The following is a 22904-nucleotide window of genomic DNA, read 5'->3' as shown; positions in this document are numbered from 1 at the left end:
AAAAGCCTCATCAAAAGATACACAAATATTAATTGAAAAGCTGTCAGCTAAATGCAGTCAGTGTAACTTTATTATGCAACGAGCATGGATTAGTGCAACATCAACCTGATAAAAATATTACTGTAACATTGCAGTGGGAGTTTACCTGACTTTCCAGCATTGTGTGAAATTGTGTGAAAATTGTCTCCGATGTGTTCTGGCTCACTCATTAGTTCAAGCACGAGCACACCCTTGGGAAGGTAGTTTAATAGTGTGAAATTGTTATGTTAAACAGGTGTGGACACACGGGGAGACAGCAGAGCTCCGCTGAGACAAAATGGATCCTAAATGAACTGAATTGTAAATGTAGAGTCATCATTTTGCCAAAATGTCACTAAAAACACTACTTCTGCTGAAGACTATTGTGACAGATGAGACGTCAGCTATACTGCTGAAGTGGTTCAATTTTATTTGACATTTTGATACTGTAAATTTATTTCTATTAAAGGACCACTTTTTTCATGAAGGATGAAACAGCCAATGTTATTCGATACTCAAAAGACAGACTTAGATTATCATTTAATCCATAATTGTGAAGATATTACCATATATGCTAGAAATCATTCACATAACGGCTTTCAACATAATTTGTATGCCATTCGAAGACAGCCTAAATGGAACATCATTGTCATTCTTAATTTTAGTCTTCAGGTTCATTTTACTCATCATGCTACAGGATTATTTTGACAATTTTTTTGTTTTGTTTAAACTGTACATAGTCGAATCAGAATCTTCAAGTCCTGCCTATAGTCGTCAGTCGAATCATGTGTGTTTTTGTGCACGGCGATTGCGAGCAGGGTTCACACGGTAGCTCTGCTTTACTCTTGAGAAGCTGCAGAGCGGCGGTCTCTATTCATTCAAATTACACTGTAAATTTACAGCTAAACTGAGGCTTTTTGAAGACCCTTTTCTTTCTCTCTCTCTCTCGCCTGTCATTCACCGGAGTTTTGCGTGCATGCCGTGCTGCCAACAACTACATGCACGTCGCAGTTCCTAGCGGGTCTATTTCAAGTAGCCGGCTATTTAAAAATGATAAAATATTCTTTGTGTGGTTCATGGTTCAACGGTGATAAATTATCCGAAAGTCCCATGAGGTGCGGACAACTTGGCACAACACCAGTGAAGCTGGGTCTCAGTCTCTTCATCAAGTGTTCCTCTTCCGCCATCACACACATGCTGTGCCTACACATGCACACTGACGACCCAGGGTTAGGGTTACAATTTTGGATTTATTTACGCACTTTTAAAAACATTTATTGAAAGTTTTTATTCTTTTTACATGTTTATTTACAGCATTAAATTTTGAAATGTATATTGTAATAGGCTGTATATTAACTTATTTGGAGAAAACTGGTAGATTTAAACAGCTGAATGTGAATCAGGTTTTCAGCCTGCATATGATAACGTGCATTGTGTACAAAGTAGCTTGAATCTTCGAAGATGAGAATATGTAAAACGGTAATTTGATGGTGACAAAGACATCTGTTGAATTGATTTACAAGCCATATATTAATTTTAGATGTCAGCTAAGAACCAATTAGCTTTGTAATCAACTGCTCCTCTTCTTTTGGGGGAGTGATTCGGTTGGTAATGTAAAAAACACCGTGAGAGTCCCAAGAGACTGGTCCACTTAATGGACCTATTGATTGATCATGTTGTTTATTTGTTCATTAATTTGCGTGTAATTGTGTTATGGCCAGTTCTTGCTGTGAGACCTGTTTTTAACACTGTGACCACAATGATTTGCTGAGACAAAACAAATTAAAGAGGTGGTATTATGCTTTTTGGCTTTTCCCTCTCCTTTATTGAGTTTATACCTTTTTTATGCATGTGATAAGTTTGCTAAGTGAAAAAGCCCAAAGTCCAGCCCAAAGGGAGTTCCCATCTCCCACAAAAAACTCTGCTCTGAACTGCCTGAAAACAGCTTGTTTGCAGCCCTGCCATTTCCTCAAAACACTGAGTTGCTGGACACACCTCTCCTCTCCCTTCCAAACACTAGCTACCCTCCAGGCAGTGGACATAAAGTTGTTACTGTGATGTAGAGACAGAGCTCAGTTAAAACTTTATGGATGAAAGATACATTTGTTACAGATTAATAACTCACCACTCTGAAACTCTTGCTCCAGTCTATGTTGCCAAGCTGGTCGGCAACATGTACAGCTGAAACGAAGCCATGTTTACCGACTTCTGATTGGCAAGTAGTCCTTAACTAGGAACTGTGCATGTGCAACTCCCAACAAAGATCATTTAGAGACAAGATGTATCACTCCATAGCTAAAACGAAGCGTTCAACACACAGGGTGAAAAGCGGAGAATGGTAAAAAAATATGGTCTTTTTAGAAAATTTAGTCATGTAAACCTGTTCTGGTACAATCCCTAAATAAGATTTGAACCTGAAATGAGCATAATACCACCTCTTTAACTTCCATAATTTGTCATTACTCATGTAAGACAGTACTGTTTAGAATGTCTAACAATTATTGTTAGACATGAAATACACATACGTCTACGCATATAGTACGTTCAGTGTGAGTGAGGTGATAATGCAAGTCTCCAGTGAAACCATGCTTGTTTCCGTGTACAGATGTAAGTTGTAAGAAAGAAAGAGAGAAAATCATTATCGCCTTCTGGCACCTCTCTAACGCGGTCTCAGCTCTATGAGAAGCAGGTGCTGAAGGGCCAACACAGAAATGTATACATATTGAAGTGTTAGATTGAAGGCCGTTATATGCTGTGAAGTTACCTTAAAGGGAACCTATTAGGCTTTTCCTTATTTATTGTCATTTACATAATGTTACAATGTCGAATGTTCCAGCTGATTCTGCCCAGGCCTGAAAACCTCCTCCTCCTGGTCCAAAGCTCCTGTGCTAGCACTCCCCTGGTGCTCAAGCTCCCAGACCGGCAGAATAAGGTAAGCTAATCAATAAATTAACCATATCACTATTTTCCAAAATAATGCAGTGCAGGCTCACAGCAGTGGTTGTATAAAGAGACACCAATCAGAAGAAAGTGGGCTCTAAAGAGACAGGAGCAAAAACATCTTGTTTCAGACAGAGGATGAGCTGCAGAAAGGGCCAGTATAACATAGATAGAGATTTATCATTATGAATCATGCAAAGCTACTCTTGTGGAATCCTAGAATAAAAATATGGGGCTGGAAATGAGCATAATTACTTTACTGCCAGAGAATATGGTCGAATAGATAAAACCACTTAGAATTTTCAGTGTAAATGATGGGGTTCCTGGGATGGATACTGTAGCTTTAATTCTACACTCTCTTGATATCAATGTGAAATAAATGAAAAAAAACTTTGATTTTGGCCGTGTTCTAATGGGAGCACCTTCATATTAAAACCTGAAAAGTGGTCAAATCTCTGCTAACTGGCGCACTGTGTTTCTTGCTTCATGGTTTAATGCCATCCAAGGGTGTAGAATTAGGTAGGGATGGTAGTTGACATGTCCCCACCAATTTCCAGCAACTACTGAATTGTTCTTAGCAACAATGAGAGGAAAGTTGCAAGATACAAGAAAAAGTCATAGGTGTCATACAGGTGATGGTCATATAATTAGAATATCATCAAAAAGTTGATTTATTCAAAAAGTAAAACTTGGATATTATATTCATTCATTACACACAGACTGATATATTTCAAATGTTTATTTAATTTAATTGTGATGATTAAGTTGTTGGCCAACTGAAAAGTATGAACATGAAAAATATGAGCATGTACAGCACTCAATACGTAGTTGGGGCTCCTTTTGCCTGAATTACTGTAGCAATGCGGCGTGGCATGGAGTCGATCAGTCTGTGGCACTGCTCAGGTGTTGTGAGAGCCCAGGTTGCTCTGATAGTGGCCTTCAGCTCTTCTGCATTGTTGGGTCTGGCGTATCGCATCTTCCTCTTCACAATACCCCATAGATTTTCTATAGGGTTAAGGTCAGGCGAGTTTGCTGGCCAATTAAGAACAGGGATACCATGGTCCTTAAACCAGGTACTGGTAGCTTTGGCTCTGTGTGCAGGTGCCAAGTCCTGTTGGAAAATGAAATCTGCATCTCCATAACGTTGGTCAGCAGCAGGAACCATGACGTGCTCTAAAACTTCCTGGTAGACGGCTGCATTGACCTTGGACCTCAGAAAACACAGTGGACCAACACCAGCAGATGACATGGCACCCCAAACCATCACTGACTGTGGAAACTTTACACTGGACTTTAAGCAACGGGTTTCTGTGCCTCTCCTCTCTTCCTCCAGACTCTGGGACCTTGATTTCCAAAGGAAATGCAAAATTTACTTTCATCAGAGAACATAACTTTCGACCACTCAGCAGCAGTCCAGTCCTTTTTGTCTTTAGTCCAGGCGAGAAGCTTCTGACACTGTGTCTTGTTCAAGAGTGGCTTGACACAAGGAATGCGACAGCTGAAACCCATGTCTTGCATACGTCTGATATCATATGATAGGCCTATGCTTTGCACTATGTCACCACTATGGCAGTGTCTGGCCCATCAATGACAAAAATTTGTTTTGTAGGTATTCTTGATGATATTTAAGAGTTTGTCATTTGGAAAAGCATTTTAAAATTTTGATGACTCATTCTGCACTTAATGAAAAGATTTCCCAATATAATGCTTCTGAAGCATAGTGTTTCTGGGACAGCGCCCCACTGATTACTGTACCAGTTTCACTGATTTTGGTGAAACTGGATCATATATGATGGAGAAATATGGAGAAAATATATTCTAGTTGTCTCTGTTGTCCACCGGCTGCTCTGCCTCAACTTTGTGATTCATAGAGTTTCCTGATGTTAGTTAACAGCTACCTAGCTTCTGTTATTAGCTCAGTTAGCTAATAACACCTGGGGAGTGTTTGTTACACCTTTACTCAAGCACCGGAAGTATTCATTTGCTCGGTCCGTTACCCGTGCTGCTAGCAGTTTTATTAGCTTATTCAGCCCCGGGATTCCAAGAGCCAAACCCGCCAACAAAACCACCTCGGTACTGTATTCCCAGTGGTCAATTTGTCGGTCACTGTGCTCTGTCCCAGTACAGCTGCCGTGTTCGCTCAACGAGAGCTGGAACTACTCCACACACAGTCTGCATGGGGGGGTGTAAACACACATTCGGCGCTACTGGCGACTGTAAACGCAAATCAATGTCTGCAATACGTCCCTCCCTAGCTTTGTGTTTACAGAAACACGTACATATACCATAGACTGTATGTAAAAACATATACAGAAGCAAATAGCTCTGCATTTCCTGCTTCATGAAAACTAAACGTGCTTAAAGTAATCCCTATGAGTAATCCCCGATTTTACAAAATTTACCTGTAATCTGATTACGTCTCTTTTTTTTCTCCTGTACTCTGACAGAATACAGTTACTTTTTTTTGTATCTTGATTAACACCTGTTCTAACCGATATTTGTTAGAAAACATAGTAACTATATAATATAATTTTTAAGTGTTTGTTTACCTTAATAGGAGCAGTGAGCAGCTTTGGCGGAGGAAGTACTCCTCCACCAAAAGTAGATCCTTTATGTCAGTAAAAGACCATACTGTAAAAATACTCTGTTAAAAGTAAAAGTCTTGCATTGGAGTGTTACTTCAGTAAAACTTAAGCCTGCACAATACCTGGAACGATACCGAAATAAATAAAAGCCATTACATACACCTGTGTTTCTCCTACTATGACATGTCAAAATGGCTGCATGACAGTCCACTCCAAGGGCCTTTCCGAAACTGTTTGCTACTCCTCTCCCTACCTCCTTCCACTCTGTTTGCGCGTTCATGCGGAGGGTCCGCCACATAGAATGCCATCCAAAACCAATGAGAGCAGAGTGTTAGTGATAAACCCTCCAATGCCGAGCGAGCACCGATGCTGGCTTTTTAAAGATGTGTGGCACCCTTTGCTGCACGATGGGGGACCTTTCTTTCAAATGTGAGTTCCATGTGACAACTCATTAATATGTAGGATTTTTAAATTCACATTATTAAAATCACCATCCACAGGTTAACAACATAGCCCAAAGGTTATATTATGTTTAATAAAAAAAAAAATTCTAATAGACAATACAACTGCTGTTAGTTTCGGAAAGGCCCCTACTGGTCACCTGATCTCTCTGGCTGCCTGTCTCACCTCTTCCCAAACAGCTACAACATTCACCTGCCATAGAGTTACAGCTGTTCCCTCTTTGTAACTCCCTCTTTGTGTAAGTAACCTAAAGTTGTAAGATTATTGTTTATACAAATGTTATTGAAAATCTCTGTCACAGTGTTGTAGGGTTGAGCAGGTTAGAGGACCCAAACGCAGGACACAGAGCAGGTTCAGCTCAACAAGGTTTATTAACAAACTCAAAGCGAGCACACTTACAATGAGTGGTTGAGTCCAGGTGATCCAAATAATAACAGTACAAACACACCAGGCGATCCAATGGAAATATCCAAGAAGGGCAAAATAATCCAGAGAGCAGAAAAAAAGGATGACACGACGAGACAGAGCAAGGCTGGCTACACACTGCAATGACCGGACAGAGACTCAACAGAAACAGCAAACATTTAACGCCAGGGACTAACGAGCAGGCGGGAGAAACACAGGTGAGAGGAATCAGGACTAACAAGACAGGCAGGCAGAGAGACCCACAGAAACAGACAGAAACTAAGCTTGAAACAAACACCAGATAATAACAGAAAAGAGAAGAACTTAGGCAGGCACAGATCCAAACAGGAACAGAACAGAAATAAGCAGACTGAACACTGAACAAAAGGCACTGGCAACTGACACAAGAGAAGAAACATACTGGAACACAAAACAGACTAAAAACTAATCATACAGATAGACTACAAAATGTAACAGGAAAAACAGACTGAACTGAGAACCGAACAAGGAGCAGACATGAGCAAAATAACGAACACCGAAGTGCACGGACCAGGAGTAAATACCAAGACATTAACACAGAACTAGGAACTAAGACATGGAATCAAAACACAGACTAAATAACAGATACCGAACTGACCATTAAATTAACTCACAGAGAACCAAACTCAACAGAAAAGAGGACAGGACTAAAGTGCAGATACAAAACCAACCAAACAAGAATCAAAGTACAGCACACAGAGACACTCAGGACAGGATCGTGACCATACTAGTCTCGGTGTTAGCAAACAGTCATTTACTTGGCCAGGAGATACAGAGCAACATTAGCATTCATTTTGTCGCGTTTTGGCCTGCCTTCCCAATTAAGGTTTTTTATTGCAGGGGTATAACACTATCCGATCTTACACCATATCTACCGTATTTCATTCTGAATGCGCGTGAATCCACACTGTTGGATGGCACTGTGTCACACTGTGACTATGGAAAAGGTGGAAGAGGCTGCGGGAAAGGCAAAAAAGGAGGGATCCCTCTAGCAGCACAGACAGAAAAGCAATAGACGTGTATACACAAAAGACGAACATAGTAAAACCAACTAGCAAGCTGCAAAAAGACACACACACATCAATCATGAATGTCAGGGTCATGGCTTTTTCAAAGATAAAGAAAAAAGTTAATGTGTTGCTCCTCTGTAAGCATATGTCAAACTGACTGTGATTTTAGTCATTTTGGTTTTTACGATAATATAGACACGATATAATGTCCTTTGTCTCTATCTGGTGGTTAAAAAAATGTCACTGTCACAGCTTTTATTTTGATAGTAAAGGATGACCTTTTATTTCCAGATCCAATTGAACTGGGGATGCTGCGCTCTCAGTTTGAGTTTGCTCTGGGGATTGACACTGGCAAAAGTAAGTGCGAGTATCTTTACAAGCAGAAGAATATTTATTGCTTGCTCAAATGTAGTTAGACAATTCCTCTTGCATTCTCAAATCAGCTGTTAAGCTCATGATTTTGTCCTCCCTCAAGCACAAAACTAATTCTGTGAAAACCCTTAAATAAAAACCCTTACCCCATGCCTGTGCTCTCAAATGTTGAATTGCACACTGAGTGGCGCTTGAATTTGTTTCGCGCTCTCTTAAATCTTCTGTCGTCAATATACTTCCATGTGTTGAGAAAGTAGGCCTGCCCTTTCTCCCATTACTGCGTCTAATACTCAGATCAGACAGAACACACAAAACAGCTAGTGGTTTCAGATATCATGCAAATGTGTATTATACTTCAGTCAGTTTACCTGTCAATGCAGTGCACTGTTATCACACTTTGCAGAACTGGCCTGTAGACAGACAGGAAAAGAGTCAAGTCTTCTCTGCAGGCTTGTGTAATGTAGTTTACATCCTACCTCTCTCTCTCCAACACACACATGCACACACAGGACAATAAAATAGAGAAATTGATTTTATTTTTTTAATAGAATGTGGACAGAACAACATTCAAGTACATATTGTAGCTGTTGACTCCACATACAGAGGCTGGTGACATCCTATTTATACTCTCAATAAACTTATTCCAACTTCAGAAAAGAGCACTGTCTAACAACCTGTTCCTCCACATTGTATTTTATAGTTTACTCAAGCTACATGGCTCAAGGTTGAAACCTGTGGAATCAGTTACAGGAGCACCGACAGGCTGTTTGCAATTTAAAAACAATCTAGGCTGTGCGCATAGCAAGGGGGTAGAAAACACATTGCCACTATGTCATGGTACCTTAATTTTTGAACATTTTCAGGATTTAGAAATTAAACAATTGTCACACTTGACTTGCCACAGTTTGTGTAAGCGTTGTAGGAGGAACACAAGGGATCCAAATGCAGACAACGGAGGCTGAGCAGGTGCAGTTCGAATGATTAAAAAACCCAAATTACACAAAGGTCTAGATAATGGTGACACAGGCAGAGAGTAAAGACTAAATTGCATGTGCATTCTAAAATATTGCACATGCAATTTTAGTACATGTTATGGGTGATTAACTAAGAATTATTGCGTAGATGACAACAGGAACAAACACAATGGAGGTGGGAGTATTTAAATTAGGGTTTTGCGTGTTTTAATAGTTTCCACCATGGAGAATCGGGAGGGAAAGCAGCCACTGTGTAAAAACCTTGGTTTGTTTCGTTCAGTGTGTCCCAAGTATGTGGAAATCGTATGTACCTACCCATCCTGCCTGAGATTGCACTAAGTATTTGGGACAGCACACCTGAAAAACTGCTTCAAGAAACCCCAGCAGAAACAGATACAGTATGCTGGAAGACCAAGATGCAAGGAAATGCCAGCAGATCGTGCTTCATCCAGCCACAAGGAACAATCACCGACCACCGGCCTGGTCGCTCTATGATCTTCTGTCCCTGGCCCTGTATGCCCAACTCCCTCTCCGATACCTACAATGGGTTGTGTCGCTATAACGCTATAACGCTATAACTGTGATCATTCCCTCTGGCTGAATGAATGCAGAGCTGGGGCTTTCTGCAGCGCCACGTAACTTTCTAAATGCTTCCATCTCACAGAGAAAATAAGTCAGGTCGAAACAAAATTTGCTTTATTGGCATGAATGTTAATACAACAGTATTGCCAAAGCTAAAGGAAAAAAAACAAAAAAAAAAACAATTCTATTCATATAGTTCATCGAATAAATAAAATAAAATAATTGTATTTCAATACATTGGATAGCCTATAGAATAATATTATGTAATATTGTTAATTTCTCTACGTTTTCTTTCATTATGGCTGTGTCTCCTTCTGGCAACAATAACAGCAGCCATCTCTGTGCAACACTTGACGGTTTGCACCTTCCTTTCAAATGTATTAAATACAGATGCTGTTGCACTGAAATTGCGTTTAGGCTTGGTAGAGCACATTGCATGTAATAAATAAATGTATTGGCATGTTACCCTCCCACTACTTTGCACAATAAAATTGAAACGCCCCAAATTGCATATTTATTAAGGCAAAAGTACTAAATGAACAACAGGTGCGATTTTGCACTTTTGAAAGACATCATTCTGCATGCACACCGTTAGTAGATCAGCTTACGTGTTAATTTGCTGGTGATATTAAGTTTGCACACATTTTTACTCACACAAACCTTTAGTAAATCAAGCCCTAGGAATGGTAGGAAAGCCTGACACAGGGGCCAAAGTGATCTGGCACTGAGACAAGGGAACACAGACTACATAAACTAGTGAGGGGAGGATAACCAGACACAGGTGAAACTAATCAGGAGGTGGCAGACAATAACACAGGCAGGAAAACACACAAGAACAGGGAATGAACAAAGACACACTAGGAAGGACTCTATCAACATAAAACAGGAAATTACTAAATAGAACCCAAAACCATGACACAACTCGTTAGAAACATTAGTGACATTAGTGGAGGTATATATCCATGCGGCATTTTATAAAGTTTTACCATACGCCTGCCTGTCAGCTCTGGCTAACGAATATGACACACTCAGTTGTCAGTTAGCATTTATAACAAAGACTGTACACAAACTTAGTAGTGAGAAATTAACTAGTAAGAAATAAGTGTCCACACACACACTGGTAATGTTAGGATAAAAAAGGAATGTTAGCATACTACATATTAAATTTCTGCTGTCTGTCTGCTGCACAAGTTAAGCGCACAGAACCTCCCTCATTCTGGGTATTATATAAATGTCAGCATCTGTGAAAATCTGCTCAAAATACACTCACTATTCAATTGCTTGTTAACACAAATAGCTAATCAGCCAATCACAGGGCAGCAACTCAATGCATTTAGGTATGCTGGTGTGGTCAAGACAACTTACTGAAGTTCAAACCGAGCATCAGCGTGGGGAAGAAAGGGGATTTAAGTGATTCTGAACGTGGCATGGTTGCTGGTGCCAGACGGGCTGGTCTGAGTATCTCAGAAACTGCTGATCTACTGGGATTTTCATGCACAACCATCTCTAGGGTTTACAGAGAATGGTCTGAAAATGTCCAGTGAGCGGCAGTTGTGTGGACAAAAATTCCTTGTTGATGTCAGAAGAGAATGGGCTAACTGGTTCCAGATGGCAGTAACAGTAACTCAAATAACCACTCGTTATAACCAAGGTATGCAGAATACCATCTCTGAACGCACAACACGTCGCACCTTGGAGCAGATGGGCTACAGCAGCAGAAGACCACACCAGGTGCCACTCCTGTCAGCTAAGAATAGGAAACTGAGGCTATAATTCACACAGACTCACCAAAATTGGACAACAGAAGATTGTAAAAATGTTTCCTGGTCTGATGAGTCTCGATTTCAGCTGCGACATTCAGAAGGTAGGGTCAGAATTTGGTGTCAACAACATGAAAGCATGGATCCATCTTGCCTTGTATCAATGGTTCAGGCTGCTGGTGGTGTAATGGTGTGGGGATTATTTTCTTTGCACACTTTGGGCCTCCAATTGAGCATTGTTTAAATGTGACTGCTCACCTGAGTAACCTGTTGTTGCTTGCCATCCCTTTAAGACCACAGCGTACCCATCTTCTGATGGCTACTTCCAGCAGGAAAATGCACCATGTCACAAAACACATCTCAAACTGTGCCAAGTGAGTGTATGCCAGACACTAAATTTATGCCAGATATGTTCCATTAGTGCAAAAAACTAATGACTGCAATGTAAATAGGCAAAACTTCTCGCAAGACAAACTGTGTCAAAACAGGACAAGTATTGATCAGCCACAAAGGATCATAAAAAGAGACTCACGAACACCTGTGTGATTTTTCTTTTCTCTGAAAACGTATTAGCATAATATTGTGATGTCCAAAGCCATCAGTCTGCACCTCTATCAGCTGTCACACAGAGTGCCACAGTAAAAGTATGAGCTGTCTTACCTTTCATCTGGCATTTCTTCCTCGCCTGGTTCTGTGGAAAATTGTCAACCACCAAAACTTACCATTTCACTGGAACTAATAACTATGTCTGCACTTAATTAACATTTTCCACCCATTACTTTTGTCATTCTTGCCCTTTAGGACATAAAAACTCAGTCACTCATTTTGTTTTTGTTTTCTAGATAACTCGTGCACACTTCTCCGTGATGATGTTGCTCAAAAATTCATCTAAAGACTCATTCCAAAGACATCAACTTCACTCCTGAAGGTCTTTTTCATCATGTCCTGTTGCAGACCTCTCCTCAATCAATATCTTACAGCAATGTCATCCTCATATTGACAACAATAGTGAAAAACATCATTTTGGCACACTGGACAGTCAGAACCAAACCTCAAGCTATGGTAATGTCTGTTTTTGCTCTTCTTCTTCTCCTTACAATTCTCTTGTATTGATTGCACTATTCGTTAACTCTTACTTCTTCCCCTAGGTATTTATTCCATTGACACCGCATGCACTAATAGCTCTTACTAGTATTTATTGCTGCTCTTACTAGTATCTATTGTCACTTGTAGATCTCTTACTCTACTGATGCTTGTATGTTGTTCCTAAAATGTAAGTTGCTTTGGATTAGAGCATCTACCAAATGACTAAATGTAAATGTAGTGTCACTGTCATCACCATCTGCCATTCTCACAACTTCTATCATCATTTATATTCCTACTTTCCACCATTATTATGTCAGTTATTACTATTGGTGATTATAATAAATGTGACGATAATCTTGTGGTGATGATGATTATTGTGGTGACAGTCTCAGTGGTGATGATAAACACCTAAAGCTGCATTGGGGATGCCTAGAAAATTGTTTGTGGAAACAACTTTGAGCACAGAGGTGTGATGCTGCTTCCAGATTTACACCCTCTTAATGATCATATACCTCTTTATAAGTATATACTGACATAATAAAGAAAAACATTATTAATTATATAATTACATGGTCCCAGTTTGGTCATGCAAAACGTATACAGTCCCATTATTTAGTTATAACCTCCAAAAACAAAACCCTCAGAAGCAGAATGCTAACTTAACTGTCAAGTGCTTCATCTCGGAGGATAAAAGAATAAAATTGGTCAATGCAAATAAGAGTATATAGATAACATTGGAGAGACAGTTGTTCATACATAAAAGAGATGCCAAGAACATGGAGAACAAAGAATTCAAACAAGGACAATTTTACATTAAACACGGATAGGAGGAAGAGGAGACAAATTAAAGGAGATCTTCTTCCGTTGGAAAACTCTGAAAAAGACTAGCAGTGATCATGACAGAGTGGAGAAGTGGAGTTCACGAGACAGGATGTCAACCACCAAGCTCAAAAATGGCAGAAGAAGGTCAGCAAGCTGGAAAAGGTGAAGAGAACCTCCTCGGCAAGGTCAAATTAGAAGGGAGACTCTTACATCAGGCATCCACCAGACTCTGGCCTGATGACTGAGAGGATGCCACAGCACGATAGAGAGCAGAGGAGAACAAAGGTGCTAACCTTGAGGGCATGTAATTTGCAGAAAAATAGAACACGAAACTGAGCAATATTAAAGAGGAGAGGAGTCATATACTCCCTCAGCTGATCATTTTGCTTTGTCAGAATATGTCTTTGGATTCTAATAGTGCATCCATTTGTTAAAAACTTCAACTGGAATGCTCCCTGAAGTCAGATTTCCGTCTCAGGAAATCAGAAAAACCCCACCTACCAAACTTCAAAATCCAAGATGACTGTGTAGTATCCAATACTTATGCATTTGACTCATAACAGTTCAAAATAGCACTGTAGCAGCAAGACAGAGGGTCAGTGACCTTCTACAGTGAGAGCAGTGATTGGTGGTTATGTAGGGACTGAACCCTTCTATAGAATTTGACCTCTAACCCCTTGTTTTGTTACCTCAAGATAGTACTGTACCCTTCTATGGGTTTGACCTTTTACTTTGTAGACTCAAACCCTTCTATGGTACCTAACAGATACCTAAACATATCCTATATAAGCTTTGTTTGATGTACAGAGAGACAGAGTGGTCATCGGGCTGGGTCACTCTCCAAGCTACTGCAGAGCTTGTAATTGATGCTGAACTCTTTGATTTAATAAACCTTTATGATCAAGAACAGTGTCAAGCGGGTTTCCTCTCAACACATCATCACAGCATTATTGTTCGGACACCACAACTGCTCCGCAGTAAAGTGAAAGCTCTAGTAATATACTTCTTTATGCACTTCTGCAGGGCTTGAAGTTCTCTGGCGCGATGCATTTTTGTATTCGACAATATATAAATATGCCTTCTCTCCCAGTTTGACCTGGTCACCACTCCTGAAATCTCTAAACTCAACAGCTTTTCCAAACCCACTACCTGCTCACTTGACTTCCTCCCAACTCCACTCTTGAAGTCATGCCTCCCCGTCCTTTCCCCCTACCTCACTAACCTCCTCAACTCATCACTGTCCCTTGGAACCGTCCCCTCTGCTTTCAAAACTGCCGCTGTCACCCCAGTCCTTAAAAAACCTGGTCTGGATCCCTCTTCCCTTAATAACTACCGCCCAATATCCAACCTCCCCCTTCTGTCTAAAACCCTTGAACGTAGAGTCGCCTCACAATTACAAACTCATCTTCATGCCAATAACCAATTTGAACCTTTCCAATCTGGTTTTCGCCCCCTCCACAGCACAGAAACTGCTCTCCTCAAAGTCTTCAACGACCTCCTCACTTCTGCTGACACCGGTTCCCTTAACATCCTTATTCTTCTTGACCTGAGTGTAGCCTTCGATACTGTGAACCATAACATCCTGCTCACCAGACTCAAAGACCTTGGTATCGAAGCTACTGCACTCACCTGGCTCCATTCCTACCTTTCCAACAGACCCCACTTCATCTCTCTTCATAACCACACCTCTGCTATACTCACAGTCACCCAAGGCGTTCCCCAAGGCTCTGTACTCGGCCCCCTTCTCTTCATCATCTACATCCTCCCCCTTGGTCAGATACTCCGCCACTTCAACTTCTGAACTGAACTTCCACTGTTATGCCGATGACACCCAGATCTACCTCAGCACCAAATCCCCCCACAATCCCCCTCTCTCCCACATCAACTCCCGTCTGTCAGCGATTAAAACTTGGATGCAACACAACTTCCTCAAACTAAACAGCAATAAAACATAATTCCTTCTCATAGGCTCCAAATCCACTCTCAGCAAAGCCAATAACCCCACTCTCACCATCGACGGCACCATTGTCTCCCCATCACCCCAGGCCCTCAACCTCGGTGTGATTTTTGACTTAACCCTCTCCCTTGAGCCCCACATCCGTCATGTCATTAAAACCTCCTTCTTTCACCTTCGCAACATTGCCAAAATCAGACCCTCACTCACACCCTCTGCTGCTGTAAGACTCATTCACGCCTCATTCATTCATCTGCAACTCACTACTCCTTGGTATCAGCTCAACCTACATAAAAAGACTCCAACTGGTCCAGAACTCAGCCGCACGACTCATCACCCGCTCCAAATCCTGGCACCACATCAGTCCAGTCCTAAAACAACTACACTGGCTTCCCATTTCTCACTGGATCACATACAAAATCCTGGTCCTTACCTACAAAGCCATACACCACCTGGCCCCTTCATACCTCACTGTCCTTCTCTCCCCCTACCAACCCTCACGGTCCATCAGATCCAACTCAGCCGGTCTACTCTACGTCCCCAAGTCCAAGCTCCGCAGTTTTGGAGACAGAGCCTTTTCCAGGGCAGCTCCCAGGCTCTGGAACTCCCTCCCCCATGAAATCCGCACCTCTGAGTCCCTCACCATTTTCCAGCTCCGCCTTAAGACCCATCTCTTCACCAATGCCTATTCCTAGCCGGGGGTTTTTTGGTCATGTTCTTTTATCTGCTCTGTAAAGCTTTAAGTTCATAAAAAGTGCTATACAAATTCAATATATTATTGATATTTTAACTGTCGTGTGTTATGTGTGTGTGAAGCACTAGTCTTCCTCTGCACAATTGGTGGCTCGGTGACGGTGTATACTGAAAGAAAGGGGACTGGCACTTCCTGGCTACATGGACACTCATTGGCTATTGTAGGCCGTGGACAGGGCATGGAAGTTTCTATTGGGTCAATTAAGGTGTCACTCAAAAGGTCAACGTGTAGACACATTTTTTTGCCTACATGCTAGCTGTAGTTAGGCTTATGTAAAGCGACACAATATCAGTCCATGTGTATTTATTGATATATTAATGCATTTTGGACTAAATATTTTACTGGATTGGATCGTCTGGACCTTTGCCAACGTAACAAGGCCATTTTTGTTATGGCAGACTAGGTGAACAGACTCAAGAGTGGACTCGGGGCAGGTTTAAATCCAGGAATTTAAAGTTTATTGAAAAACAGGGTGCAAGAGCGGAGCAAAGGGCAGACCAGGGAATGGAGACCAGCAAGTGGATTTCCAGGCGGGCAGTGAGCTGAGCGAGGCAGAGGCAGGATCTCCAAGCAGGCCGTGATCCTGAGCACAGAGAGACAAGGTAAGTTGAACTCACAAGAAACAAATAGAATATACAACTCAAGATTTGTAGGCCGCAGCGCAAATACCACTGAGGTAAGCTGACAATCTGGCGACAAGTGAGGTGAAGAACCGGGTTGATATATTGCATAGTCTTGATTAGTGGAATGTGGATCAGGTGCAGGTGAAGGTGGAGCGCCATGCCCAGAGTGAGAAGCCACGCCCAGACAACACAGAGAGACAGACAGACTAACAGGAGACACAGGGAGGGAAGAGAACATAAACACAAGGGGTCGGGGAGGAGAACTGCAGACTCGTAACATTTTTAGTCAGAATGTAATCCACCCAGTGGAGTACAGCTTCACTGATAAGTGGTGTCAATTTTGATAATAGGCAGTGCTTTTAGTGGTTACTTTTACATGTTACTCTTTGGCGTCCCGGGACTTTTCTTGCATACCGGTGGGCTCTATGTGGCGCTATCTGTTCCCATTCTCGCCTGTTTGCCTGTAATGATAATAATTGAGATATAATTTTCCTCAATAAAAAGATAACAAATGTTTAATAAGTGTTTGATTTAATTCATTTGAATCACGAACAAATCAGCACTTTAATTTGTTAAGGAAAAGTGACTGAAAAAAATGTTACTTAATTGAAATTTACTTAATCATAATTGTTTTGAATTTTTTACCTCAGATTTGTTAAGTGATCCCGGTGTTTCCCACAGAATGACAGTGTAACTGTGTGTGTTTGTTCTGACCATAAAAATAACAATTAACCATCAGGTTTCTTCAACTTTCACTCAGGAGCAAAAATCTGCTTTATAATGATTTGACATTTATCATAAGAATAATCGATATTGAATGATGTGAAATGTTTTATCGTGATAACATTTCCGGCCGTATTGCCCAGCACCTATATTTCCCACTGATTATAGGTGGTGGCAGAAAAATTAACTGTTTAATGCTCAAAATCTTCTGGGGGAGGACACCCAGACCCCACATCATATTTTTTATTTTTTTTATTTAACCTTTATTTAACCAGGAAGTCCCATTGAGATTCAGAATCTCTTTTACAAGAGAGACCTGGCCAAGGTAGCAGCCAAATCACAACAAATGCATACATAATAAACACCAAGTTACATTTTCATGATAAAAGAAGTACAAAATGTTTAAAAAAAACACGAGACTCTCAAGAAAAACAAGAACATGTCTCCATCACAACATTCTTTACAGTAGTTTTAAATTCATTAATGGACATAGGGGTTTCTAACTTTAGCTCTTTCTGTAGATTATTCCACCCCCAAGTGCTGAATAAGAGAAAGCAGTTCTTCCCAATTCGGTTGCAACTCGTGGCACATTAAAAAGCAACCACTTTGAGGAGCATAGCTGATAGGTACCAGAGCAGACAGAGAGGAGGTTACAGAGGTACAGTGGAAGCTTGCCAAGTATAGCTTTATAAATAAAGATATACCAGTGCTGTTGTCTACGAATTTTAAGTGATGTCCAACCAACAAAGTCATAAAGAATGCAGTGATGGGTGAGGGACTTTGTATTTGTTATGAATCGTAGTGATGCATGGTAAACTGAATCAACATGATGCAAGATGGAAGATGCAGCATGCATGTACAATACACTCACCTAAAGGATTATTAGGAACACCATACTAATACTGTGTTTGACCCCCTTTCGCCTTCAGAGCTGCCTTAATTCTGCGTGGCATTGATTCAACAAGGTGCTGAAAGCATTCTTTAGAAATGTTGGCCCATATTGAAGGATAGCATCTTGCAGTTGATGGAGATTTGTGGGATGCACAACCAGGGCATGAAGCTCCCGTTCCACCACATCCCAAAGATGCTCTATTGGGTTGAGATCTGGTGACTGTGGGGGCCATTTTAGTACAGTGAACTCATTGTCATGTTCAAGAAACCAATTTGAAATGATTCGAGCTTTGTGACATGGTGCATTATCCTGCTGGAAGTAGCCATCAGAGGATGGGTACATGGTGGCCATAAAGGGATGGACATGGTCAGAAACAATGCTCAGGTAGGCCGTGGCATTTAAACGATGCCCAATTGGCACTAAGGGGCCTAAAGTGTGCCAAGAAAACATCCCCCACACCATTACACCACCACCACCAGCCTGCACAGTGGTAACAAGGCATGATGGATCCATGTTCTCATTCTGTTTACGCCAAATTCTGACTCTACCATCTGAATGTCTCAACAGAAATCGAGACTCATCAGACCAGGCAACATTTTTCCAGTCTTCAACTGTCCAATTTTGGTGAGCTCTTGCAAATTGTAGCCTCTTTTTCCTATTTGTAGTGGAGATGAGTGGTACCCGGTGGGGTCTTCTGCTGTTGTAGCCCATCCGCCTCAAGGTTGTGCGTGTTGTGGCTTCACAAATGCTTTGCTGCATACCTCGGTTGTAACGAGTGGTTATTTCAGTCAAAGTTGCTCTTCTATCAGCTTGAATCAGTCGGCCCATTCTCCTCTGACCTCTAGCATCAACAAGGCATTTTCGCCCACAGGACTGCCACATAATGGATGTTTTTCCCGTTTCACACCATTCTTTGTAAACCCTAGAAATAGTTGTGCGTGAAAAACCCAGTAACTGAGCAGATTGTGAAATACTCAGACCAACAACCATGTCACGCTCAAAATTGCTTAAATCACCTTTCTTTCCCATTATGACATTCAGTTTGGAGTTCAGGAGATTGTCTTGACCAGGACCACGCCCCTAAATGCATTGAAGCATTGATTAGATAATTGCATTAATGAGAAATTGAACAGGTGTTCCTAATAATCCTTTAGGTGAGTGTATATCTCCATAATCAATTACAGACACATTTCCACATTGAACGTTTTATCAAACTAGTGTACAATTATCTTCTTGTCTTCTTCTCGTGAACCCAGAATTGTGTTTCTTCATGTTTCGTGAGCTAAGTGTATGTCAGACCCCTAATCTGAGTCGCTATGTCCCTGTCAGTTTTGAACACAAAGGTGCGCTCTTGCCCCCTACCCTCCTTCTTTCGTACACCCCGAACACATTTCAGGCACAGAAAATTTTCTTGCTTTAAGCCCTGCTTCTGTCTTTTATTTCTCATTAAATTAGTCGTACACATAGTGCTGTCCAAGTCCTATCTGTGTACATGTTGCTATGTTGTTTGTATGCACAAAATACCGTGTAGTGTCTCGTTCATCAACTGGTATTGGTAACAATGGCTAGAGACATCTATCTTGGTTTTCTGACTTGTTGTACTAGAATGATTGCAGTCAACTCGGGTGTGACATTCCCAGTTTAGACTTCCTACTTCCTTCCTACCTACTGCCAAGGTAAATGGAACGCAGAAAAACAGCGTATTTCCCCCACTTGTTCTCCCACCTCAGCATGCAACCCTGCACCCTTCCACTCCCATCACACAACCCCAAACTTTCTCTGTTCCCTTCCTGTCAGTTTAAATATAGTGTGACTAATGGGCAACCATTTTAGAATAATGCATAGATGCTTCCAATTTGTAACAACTGGGCTTTTTTTATTTCTGTTTTCCATTCTTCCAATTGTTTTGACATGGTGTCAGTGCTCCAACTTCTTTCTCAAGGCCAAAAACACTTTGAATTCTTTTTCTTACCCAATCTTCAAGAGAAATGTGAGGTTTTATAACTTCAGCCATGGTTAATGTATGGAAATGCATATGTACGTAACAGTTGCATGAATATTGCATATTGAATGTTTTTACATTCCTTGTTCCCTGATACAGGCATATCACTTTGGCAGAAGGATGGATGAACTGTCTCATTTTCATTTTAATGAAAACAGATGGAAAGAATCAGCACCAGCACAAACATTGTGCATCTTGATTTGATAGCGTTATGATTTTTCCCTTTGGTAACAACTCACCGGTTTGATAATGGCTTTGCTAGTATTAAAAAAAGAAGGGCGAAAGATTGAGGCGTGTAACCTGTGTATTCTGCTTCCCTCTTCTAATTCTGACATGCCAACATACACATGCTCCCCCTTGCCTTCAAGTCAAGGGCAGCTCAGCACTAGCATGATTTGATATGCTAATGTCGGATGTCATGCGTGGACATTATAATGAGTCATTTAGCGCCTGACTTATCCCATTTCTATTGACACTACTGGTACATCCAGAGGACAAGGATTTTTCCTGTCTCCCTTAACTCATCATATATGGAGTCACATTTGACTAACTGAATCTGTCTCACACTTTACGGGAGTACACTACAGTATGATTTCCATTTGGTATTTTTCCCTGTCCAAGTTGGGTACATTTCAGCTGGGGAAAGATTGATAAATGAGTCATACATCTGACCAAACAGACATGGTGGAATTGCATGCACCGTTTCATTTCCATCATGTTGCCCTAAAGTAGCACCTGAAGGATGATATTTTGCAATTGTCAAATTCAACAATGTCTCTTTCCAGAAACAATGTCCTGATAACAAAGTATAATAAACAGACCTTGCTCTAGAAGGATTTTTGGTAGAAAATAGTTGCCAATGAAGAGCAGATTTGTGGATTATCCTGAGTAAATGGGACATTGTTTATGTTATAGAACTGAGAGAAACACGCAAGAAGTGGGCTGTAAAGAAGTCAAAGGCACAGAAAAACACACATTTGATATGCGTATGGCAAACAGGGAGAAAAGAGAGTAAAGGCGACATAAGAAGATTTGACAGTGCCAGAACAACAAATAAGAGAATATGAAGAAGAAAGATAGATTTATTTAGTTATATTTATATGAACATAGGTTATTATAATAGGCTATTATAATGAGTTGACTGGGGAGGGGGAAATGGAAATGCCTGTAAGAGAGCATTTAACAAGTACAATTGAATGAAGTAATAATACATTGTCATATACAGTAGTGTGTGTGCCTTTAACCATAAGATATCAAATAGAATAATTATTTTGAATTGTAATTGGAAATTATTTGACTTTGATATGGTCAATTTTGTAGGACTCGGCAGCCTTGCCTCTCGTCATTTCCAAAATCTCCTAGAGTCCCATTTTGTCCATTCCATTCTACTGTGCCTGGACATTAGCCAGGACTGGGTAGTGAAGCAGCCTTAAACAAAGTCTCAACAAACTACTAATACAATGTGAAATCTCTGTGTTTCTGTAGTTTCATTAATCTACTGCACGGTGAAACACAAATAGATACAGACAGTTTTATTAAATTAAGTTAAATGATTATCAGGATTTATCAAATAATAATATTGCTGGCGACACAAATGACAGTGAACAAAGGGGTAATGCTGGATCTGTAATAGGATTATATTTAACTGTTCTATGTCAGGGAGAAAGAATGCACTACATGATATTACTGTAACTTGCATTGCATAATTTGGAGCTGTCTAGCAGACTTCAGGAGCAGGACCACACCTTAATCATGATACTCCTGGCATTCCCATAAATACCCACCTAACCTATTTCCTCTACTTCGCTCTTGTATTCTTCACCCAACCCCCCACACAACCCCAGTTCTCTACCATGTTTCCTCATCTCCTTCCTCTCCATATGGTTTATGAGGGGGTCCATCATGCCAGGGTGCTACAGCAGATTCCCCACGAAAGTTTCCCCGCAACACAGTAGTGAACCAAAGCTGTATAGCATCATATGCATCGGTTGATGGTGCGCTCCTTGCTAGTGAAATCTCTGTAATTAGACATAATTATACATATTTCTTTTTCCTGAAACTTGGACAAGCACTAAAAATGAAATGGTTTTGTGAATGTTTTTACACTAGTGCCTGCCACCGTCTTGTTGGTTAATTCAGCAGTTAATTAATTACTTGTTTCCTATACATATATTAATTCATTGTAAATCCATGGTTGGAAATGCACTTTGCATTTATCAATGCAATTTTGCTGCCTTTATTTCAACCTATTTGCATGTGCTATTGTTTTTTTGTAACCTGTAACCACTTGACAATTGACTGGGTAATTGTACAATTTACTTATAAACATCACACTTCCTGTCCTTTACCTACTTCCTTTTAGCATGTGTGACCTCTGAAACATGGGCACAGTGCTAAAGGAAAGGTTTGTGCTGTTGTAATTGTCACTGTTAACCTAACCTGGTAAAGTACATCACTAGTTACAGGGCCTATTACAGTTCAATTATGGTGGCTTACGTAGCTTTAAAAAGGCAGTGTAATTATAAAAATTATTAATAATGGAACATACTGTAAGTAGAATGGGACTTAGAAGGAAGACTGGCAGTGAAATATCACGTACCATTAACCCATTAACATGCAAACATCATTCCTCTGCATGATATAGCTTGCGTTTGCAGTGCTATCACCAGCACACCATGAGCAAGTTTCATGTGAAAGTGAAAAAGACAATGAGATAGTATTGTAGATAACCAGGGATTTCTTGGTGACTAGCTTACAAGTATTAAATGTGCACGGTGCCCTATGGGTTTTGTAAGCAATATTTATCTAATGCCAGTGTAATCTAAATCTAATAGAATTGGAATCTCAATCAGATGCAAAGCCATCAAGGCACACAGAGCATGAGAAGAGGAGATAATGACA

This window comes from Micropterus salmoides, unplaced genomic scaffold, assembly GCF_014851395.1.
Source record: "Micropterus salmoides isolate LMB-PRFRI ecotype aquatic unplaced genomic scaffold, ASM1485139v1 Ms_hic_scaffold_8, whole genome shotgun sequence".
Taxonomy (NCBI): domain Eukaryota; kingdom Metazoa; phylum Chordata; class Actinopteri; order Centrarchiformes; family Centrarchidae; genus Micropterus; species Micropterus salmoides.
Note: the sequence above shows the minus strand (reverse complement) of the source record.